This window comes from Falco cherrug, chromosome 15 (assembly GCF_023634085.1).
Source record: "Falco cherrug isolate bFalChe1 chromosome 15, bFalChe1.pri, whole genome shotgun sequence".
In the NCBI taxonomy this organism is placed as follows: Eukaryota; Metazoa; Chordata; class Aves; order Falconiformes; family Falconidae; genus Falco; species Falco cherrug.
In genome coordinates this window covers 21906724-21916190 of record NC_073711.1, presented here as the reverse complement: position 1 = coordinate 21916190, position 9467 = coordinate 21906724, and positions in this window count along the sequence as shown.

The following is a 9467-nucleotide window of genomic DNA, read 5'->3' as shown; positions in this document are numbered from 1 at the left end:
AGTTGAAGCAGTAACAACACAAGTCACTCAAACTGAGCAGGCGCTGATTTACGGGCAGTACCTGGGCAGGTGAGAGCCAACGTGTTTCTCCCCAAAAAAAGAGGTGTTGCAGGGTATGCATTGGGGTGACTGGCAAATTCCCACATCTCAGTACAGCTTCCAGAATTAAATGGGTGAAAAAGAAAGAGGAAAATCACATCAAAAAAAGTAACAGAATAAAATCTAAGGGTGTCTTCTCTGTTTATTTCTCTGACAGGCAGAAGTGAATACTGCAGCACAAATTGGCAGAAATGAATTGAAGGCTATCATGGATAAACTAATTACTGGATGTCAATATACTATTAAACATCTAGTAAGAGGGGTTTTAATAAGTACATGCTTTCTAAAGTTGAAGCTTCAAGATCTTTATCAAAATTTTATGAAGGATTTAATTCATAGTCCTGGAAATAGCATTTTAGGAGAATATGTACTTGATTCTCACTGTAGTTAAGCAGCGCTAGGAAGGACTGCAACTCAGGAGCTTGTTCTTCAGCAAGTAAAAATGAATTTTGCAAGCAAAACCCCTTTTGCTGACAGATCTCAATCTCATAGTCTCAATCAGAGCCACTTATAGAGAAAGTGATAACTGTTAAACAAATTCCTCGGCGCAGTTTTCCAGCACTTGACTTTACCAACACTGAGCTGCTGCAAGACACGACGTTAACCTTGCCCTTAGTGCAATGACCGTGCTGCCAGGCCTTGCTCTTGTACCTTGCCTCCTCTCCTCCACTCTGGCCATACCCACAAGAAACATATTTAGTCCAGAGTTTTCCCTTACAGAATTATCTCTCAACAGTGCTTTGGGTTTTTTGCCCCCCCCCCCCCCCCCTTCCACTTTCTTTTATCTGTTTCTCTCTCTGAAAAGTCAGGAAGCAAAAGGGATAAAGTTTAACGACTGTTCACAGTTCAGCATCCTGCAAAATTAGAGAAACATCTGGAAGCTGTTGTTGCTTCAGGATGACTTTTAACTGACTAAATGATCTCATCTGCAGTGCTGTATAGCCTTATCAAAGCTGGAGAGCTAGCATTAGTCACCCCCTCCTACCTGAGATACACCACAAATCAGATTCCAAGAGTTTTTCTAGCTCCTTAAAACCTCTGGATTATTTTTTTTCCCCCATTCAGGAACAGCACTCATTAAACACTATAAAACTAAATCTAGAGAAAGCAATAACATCTGATTAGAGCCAAGAAAAAAAAAATCAATAGCTCAGCATGAACAACTAAGTAATAGAAAAATATTCCAGACGCTTCCAAAAGAGGAGTTTTAGCATAAAAATCTTAGTGTATGAGAAAAGAGACGTTATCCGAGCTGGAATTTGGTTTGAACAACTGGGATTAATAAATCTGCATTCTTTAATTCCTCCTCTAGCTTTAACCACCAAGCATTTTTAATTTCCAGCACTGAGCTGCGGTGCATTGTGCTGGTGCAGCATCACCCAGTTTGTTTCTCCGCACCTCACCTTGGCTGCGCATCACCGGCGAGGAAGGGACGCGTCCGGGGCGCTGGGGGTACCCTGCCCTGCAGCCCCGCTGGACCAGCTCCTCTGCTGCCTCCAGCAGCGCGGCCCTGCGGGGGATCCAGCATCACAGCTGGGCTCTTGCCGATTGAAGATTAGGACAGTCAAATGTAAATACAATTAAATTTTGACATTCCTTGGGATTTTCAGCCAAGAATACCACCCAGGATGAAGGATGGTAAGGAAACAGGGCTATAAAAACTGATTTTCTTAGGAAGGCTCTCTATTACTTTTTTAAAAAATGTGTAGCCAAAAATCTGGGACTGCAATGTTAAGCATTTGGGAATAAGAGTGTGACACACTATTTTGGATGTGATAATACTGATAAATAATTTTATTTTGGGAGTAAAATGAGATTTGTGGAAGGAGCTGATTTTTTTCTCATACCACTGAGCTACAAGGCTGGAAAGCTGTGCTTACAGATTCCAGTCGAGTCTTCTCCTAATCTGTCTTCATCTGCTCTGCTGGATATATTTTCCCTCTTTTCCAATACTCATGTTGTTAGCAAGATTATCTTCCCTGTTTGTCGGATTCCCTTACTCTTTGCTCAAGTTACCATGGAATCAGAGTAACACTTACTGGCTTGTCTGCACGTGCTGGAAATTATTTGATGGCCGTGACAGCAGACATGTTTTCAGGTGCAGTAAGGTGGGAACTTCTGCCTGGAGGTACAGGCACAATACATTTACTCTGCTACAGCATTTATTCTTACCAGATGGCACAAGAAAGGACGATGCTGTGTTTCTGCTCTGGAAAGGAACTTTCTTCCTAAACTAATGTGATGGCTGTGTGAAAAGTCCCAACTGAGCCCATGTGCAGAGCACATTGCCCCACCACCTGAGAACGGTTAGTGTTTGAGATGTTGTCGTATGAGACTTCAGGGAGTAGACGCAGCAAATGGCTGCGATTGCCCTGTGGGAACATGGATTGATTTCATGATCAAATGGAGACCAGCAAAGGGTACCTGCAAGAAACCCGAGACTTCGGAAGAACACCACATGAAAAGCAGAGGTTGTTTTCCCCTGGAAGTCCCAAAGAAAAGTGCGGTGTCTCAGTGAGCTTGGCTTGCCAGTGATAACAAAACTGTCCGAACAACAAAATGGTACATTTTGGTAGACTCAGTCTACCGCATGCTTTGGCTGGTAGATGAGGAAGCTTATTTGCATTTCAAAGCTGGCCTATATTTTGCTGCTAGTAAATAATGCAACATGCATATGTATTCGTTGCTCAGAGGTAACAGAAGGTCAGACCAAGATACCCCATTCTGCAATGACTTCAGCTACCTTGGGTGGCTTTCCCCTGCGTTGTCAGAAGATGTCCCAGTGTCTGGCGAGGCATGGGGTTACCTGCAGCTGGAGCAGCTGGAGGTGTGTAAGGTGGCAGTGGGGGTGGCTGCTGGGTACCAGTGCCTTCATCTGACAAGCCTGGATGGAGGAAGATTCCCAATGCCCCAAAGCCCAGCTTCGGGCTGCTCTCTCGACAATGGCATAGATGGATGATTATTTATCCAGAACAATTTATCACTTGCATTCTGACAAATATTAATGAATTTGATGATAAACTCTGCTATGAAATTAATTATGCTAAATCCCAGATATTAAATGTAGACCTTGAGAATCCATGATTAAAAAGCTGTGAGATATCTTTATTTTTGGGGCCTAACAAAGATACATAGTTATCTATATTTCTCCTAGCTTCAGTTAGTTTTCCTCCTACTCAAAATATAAAATTGATTTGTTGCGTTGGGAAATAAACAACAAAAAATGATGTTTATCTTAGGTTTTTTATATGGCCATGATAAAAATTAATTGGTCACCAAAATTAGCATTCAAAACATGTAACACTCAGTATGAAAACAACAGACTGCTAAAATTTCTACAAAAAATGTACGTTTGGAGATCTTATTCTAGAAAGACCATTCACAGCACCAGATTCACTAAGGTATTATTAAGGTACTTGATGGAGATGGATACAAGATCAGGTACCACGGGAGCCTGAGCAAAGACTGAGCAGAAATTTAACAAAAGGACTTTAGGTATGAACTCAGCACACTTGGATTTTCACTTAACCTGTTTGTACCACCTCAGAAAGGGCCTTGGGTCAGTATGATACCTCAGATCCCGGGTCTGGCACGCGTGGCACTGACTTCTCCTCCCTTCTGTTTTCCAGCCCTCAGAAGCAATAGGGTCCCTGCAGCTCCCCCACTCCATGCATACATACAACATTGAGAAGAGAAAGCCAGACAAACCAGCATGATAAAAGGAGGGAAACGAATGCAAATACAGTAATTCCTCTGGAATATTTACGTACCTGCTTAGACTTTTTATCAAACTAAACCAATATTTAAATCTTACATAAAATGTCCGCATTTTAAGATTGTAGAAACAAAACCCATACATCATTTCATGGGGAGGAGTGAAGGCAAATATCCAGAAATTGATCAAAGTCTGTATCAATCATGCATCCCCAGCAGGGGAAATTATTACAATAGATATCAGAAAGAGCTCCCTCCAATCATACTTAAGGCAATACATTAAAACTGTATTCTGTATACATAGTGGGAACATCCTATGGCCTTAAATAACAAATAGAGTTTGGGAATTTAAGATCTTCAGAGAACGCCATGGTGGCTCCAGAAGAGTTCATGCTTTACAGAGGGACCCAAGGACACCACACATGGGACTACCATGTGAATAGCTCAGTCATGGAAGAGCAGAGCTCTCCACTATAAGTAGCACAGAGACGTGACTTACGGAAAGCAGTCTCAGTGAAAAATGATAGAGAACCATATCTCTGCCTGAGGAAGATTTTTATAATCTAGCATTACTTGTTATGGAATGTGAACAAAAACAAATGCACAGAAAATAAGGACAGAATAATTCCAGCTGGGTCTCTTGAAAGGGCAAGAAAAAGAAATTTTAAAATTCTGTGAAATGTTCAGGCACACTAATAATAGCATTTAAAGACAGAAAAGACATCAATCACAGTGAACCTCTGAGACACAGCTCTACTGGGACAGACCGGTGTGGACTCAGCAGCCACTATGGGAGTCAGGTTCTCTAGCTCTACATGGTGGCATTTTTCTTTAAAGTCAGAGGAAGTTACAAACAACAGACTTCAGGAGAAAAACAGCCTGGAACTCATGCCCCGCCCCCCCCCCCCCCCCCCCCGTATTTTCTCTTTCTTGAACTGAGAAGTTCATTGTCCTTCCTTGTGCCTATGGCTCTCACTCACCCGGACTGCGCCCACCTCGTCCATCCTACCCCACTGTCACCGCGAGCATTCGAACAGGGAGATATCGGCGTTTCATTTCACGGTGGAAGGGACCTTATTCATAACAGGAGAAGTACATGAGGGTGTTAAAGCAGCGCAGCAGAAACTAAGACACCTGCATCTGTCAGCTAGGAAGCTTTTACCCAGTGGGAATAGTTGAAAGAGTTGATGCATCTGAATAGATTTGCCTATAGGAGCAACCATGAGTAAATTGGGTTGAATTCAAATGCATGCCAATATTTGCGAGCCTAACGAGGCCGTTGTGGTTGGTAGTTACCCCTCACTAACCCACAGCCCTCTGGGCTGAGTTTCAGACCTTTGCAATGAATGTAGTGCTGGACTTTAAATGCCTTTATTTGAAGTAACAGTATCAGAATCCAGCCCCTTATTGCCCTTCAATAGCAGCTTTCTGCTGCTTAACAACTTGAGTTACATTTATTAACCTTTCATGATTACTAATTTTGCATGCTTGTGGCAACATAGCTGGTTTTATAATTACTTTTTTAGGGTATTAAGGAAAGAGCATCCAGAGTCTGGTCTCATTCCTAAATTTGCCCATTTAAAAATTAATATAAGAGAACGTTATTTAATAAGTACTACTTAATACAAAGCAAGCAAGTTAATCCTTTCACCTTGAACTAGGCTTTCATACATATGTAATCACAAGTATTTATTTTGTCATTTAAATCTTGTCACCCCTGTTGCTGATCCATGAACCACACAACAAAGGATTGCTGAGTGCTGCAAGTGACCCAGCGCGAGGGACAGCAGATACCTGGTCCATGAGCATTGTAAAAACCAAACACCCCCCACACACAGACGTTTATATACACACGCAAAAGAACCCACCCTACCAACCAAAAACCCAAGCAAATAACTGATGTAAAAAAGAGGAAATAAAAAGAAGAAAAATGATGGATTAGAACTTGGCCACTAGTGCTAGGACCCATCAGAACTCACTGCCTCTGCCTTGTGCCATCTGAGATTCTCCCCATTGTTCCTCCTGCCTCAGGGCTGGGAAAAATTTTTTGGACTGAGAGATAATTTTTAAATGCTGAGTTGAGTTATAGTGAGAATGCAATTCAGAAATCTGTAAAATGTGAAGCATGGGGAGTTTCTTATCATATGTTTCTGTTTTCCCCACCACTTCCCTCTCCATAACAAGAGACATTATAGGATGACATCCATTCTGATTCCAAAGATACAGACACACATACATGCATACACACACGCACACATGATGTATATTGTAGTTTTACAGATGCGTTCTCTTGGCACTTATTTTACTAAGAATTTCTAAATCCATTTTAACCTAAATTAAGAATTCCTTAATCCAGATTAACACTGAAAAGCAAAAGCAAACGTAACCTCAAGATGTAATTTGAAAGATAATTTGCTGAAGTAAAAGCCCCCTTGCACTGAGAGAGCAAAGCAAAGGGCTTCACTGTAAATAAGAAAGGATTAGGCCCACAGAAAAGTATTGCTATAGCAACAAAATAATTTATGAGAATATGTATAACAAAGCCAGAGCCACAGAAATGTGATGGGAAAAGGCTCGTACGCACTTTAATAACATCACGCTTCCCTTTGTAATAACTAACACATTGAAAGAAACAAGCGTGCTTTCATTTTACAATTTTGTTTTTAAACTCCTTTTATCAACACCATTTGGCAGCTCTCAGTCACTGCAAAAAAATACCGTGCCTGTCCTAGTGGAAGAGAACAGGCAGTGTAATTAACAGATGCAATCCCATGCTAAAAGGCATCTCCCATCTGATGGGTTTGACGAAGTTTGTGTGGACGAGTCACAAACCGCCCTGTTAAGACCCCGTGCAGAAATCTGAACGATCGCGCGGGGTGCAGGGCCATCCATCACGGCCACCAGAAGCCCTCCTGTCGTGGCAGGTAGCAGCTTTTAACGTATGTTTTGCTAATGGGAAGTTACAACAGTGGTCTCAGGTCCCAGCCAAACAGCTTCTCCAGCTCCACAACCATGCAGGAAAAGCTTTCTGCATCTTCCTTTGGAAGATCAGTTTAAAAGTTAGAAAAATTTATCACCATTTATCCTTTAAGGCTATAAAAATCTGCCAGTGAAAACTCCCCAAAAGGCTTAATGCATTATAAAAGCACTAATTTTATTCCTCATTGTTCCCTCAAACCTACATTCGAAACCGAAGCTCCTGCTCTACCGAGAGCTGTTGTTTAATGTATTTCTGTATGTAGATCCTTGACAGAGACCATTTTTCTTGCCTCTCAGGTGGCTCGTATAGCGAGATTTATGTCCATTATGCATAAATTCCTGGTGATATTGCTCTAGCATAATCAGCAGAAAATCTAAGAAAGCACCCACAGCAGCCACAAAACACCGCCAGAGACACTTGGACTGGGGCCACCTTCTCGAAGTCACAGGGACTCTGTGCCCACCACAACCGGAGGCTGGTTTCGGCCCTGATCAGTCAGAGGGACCACAAGGGTCCCCTTACCCTGCTGAGCCCCAGCGCTGTCCTTGCCAGGCCTGGATGCAAATGTCACCGCCGAGCGGGACAGCCCAGTTCAGATACCAAACCCAGTTTAGATATGAAGCCTTTCATCAGATCTGGCTCTGAATTTCTGTAAATAACAATCAAAAGGAAAAAACCTAAAACCTTTCCTCCCCTCATGCAACATCAGCATCCTTCTCTCTGGCGTATATTTATTCCCCCCTGGGTTGCGGCCCCGAGCATGCCCACACGCGTGCCTGGCGTTCCACTCAGTGCTCGGGGCACAGGCTTGGCTCCCCGCGCTGCTGCTGGGGCTGGCTCAGCACAGGCTGCCTGCCCGTGCCCTGCCTGCCGCCTGCTGCCGCGAGCCCCATCAGCTCTCCCCCTTCACAAACCCCCAGCCCCTGGGTCTTTGTCGTTAAAGGTTTTCATATCCTTCTATTATGTTCTTTAGCTGATATATAAAGAGAACAACGTCAATTCTAATACTTCTCTTTCAATTGTCAGGGCACACCAGCAGCCACGGGGACACCCAGGTTGAGACCTCGCAGCCAGGGCTGGTCCTGCCACCCTGGAGAGGGGACCTCAGCCAAAGCATCCACATGCAGAAGAGTCAAAATGAAAGAAAGGGACATTTAAGAGTTAAACTCACCCTCAGCTATTCTCCCTGGAACTGGCAGAAGAGACACAAGTGGCCCAGTAAAATCTCCTGCATCTACACTTTGCTTGCCTGGCAGGGCTCTGCTGAGGATGGCACCTGGGGTGGGATGAGGACGATTCTCCCAGCACCTTTATCACATTCCCTGCCCCATGGTCCGCAGGTCGCTGCTTTCCCAGGAGCAATTAGCTAAACACGGTGCTTCGGGGCAAAGCCATTGCATCTTGCAGGGCTGATGGTAAGGGGACACTGCTTTTATACCAATAATGCTTATTCAGCAAAAGCAGCAAATAGGGATTGACTTTCTGGTAATCATGGAGTACTTTTTTGTTATTCTAGCCCCAGTACAAGGCTTTTACAGTCAGTTATCTGTCTTCCCCATTAGACTGCGAGAGCTCGCACTGGAGCAAAGTCATTTGGCAGCACAGACATGTACAGAATGACGGGGGGCTGGAGCCCCTCTGCTGTCCCGGTGGGCTGGGGTGGGGGCTGCTCCGCCTGGGGAAGGGAAGGCTCCGGGGAGACCTTGTGGCACCTTCCAGTACCTGAAGGGGCCGACAAGAAAGCTGGGGAGGGGCTTTGTACGGGGGGGTGCAGTGACAGGGCGGGGGGGAATGGCTCTAAGCTGACCGAGGGCAGACTTAGGGCAGATACCGGGAAGAAATTCTTCCCCGTGAGGGCGGCGCTGGCAGAGGCTGCCCAGAGCAGCTGTGGGTGCCCCATCCCTGGGGGTGCTCAGGGCCAGGCTGGACGGGGCTGGGGGCAACCTGGGCTGGTGGGAGGTGTCCCTGCCCCTGGCGGGGGTTGGGGCTCGGGGGGCTGTCAGCTCCCTCCCAGCCCAAACCAGGCTGAATCTACAATAATATCCTCAGACCCCCAAATCAGCAAAATCCTTCAGCTTCATTTTGAGTGTAACTATAATCTTTAATTAGGGTTAATACAAACAAGCAAGTAGTAATTATTATGTAAGAACTGCACATACCTGACATACCCATGTTTCATAGCATCAGCGACGTTACTCTGCGAGACCAAAAGCTGGTAGGTGTTATATGAGTGGCACACAAAGTCTTTGGTATGCAAGCTGGGTGTTCAGGAGCTATTCCTGATTTACACTGCAGTCAATGAAAAAAATAATTGTACCCAAATTGTTTTCGGCTTTTTCAAAAGTTTGTTAGATTATTTATCAGCAACACTGCCACTACATCTTTATAGAGATCCTTAGTTTTGCTGACTGAACAACCATAATTTAAAAAAGATGAATTACTTTCAGGCAGTGGGAAATCATCTCAATGTAAATAATTGCTGTGGTAAACAGGATTCTTCGTGGCTTCTCAGGGAGTGGCTGTAAAGGCCCACGAAGACATTGTCAAGAGGGATGAGATGAACTGCACCTAACTTTGGCCACCTAAAAATGAGGCACTGACTGCCCAGCTGATCCTGTACCGCAGCTGATGAGCACACTCCTCCAGAAGATGACTCATCCCATCTCTCAGCTGA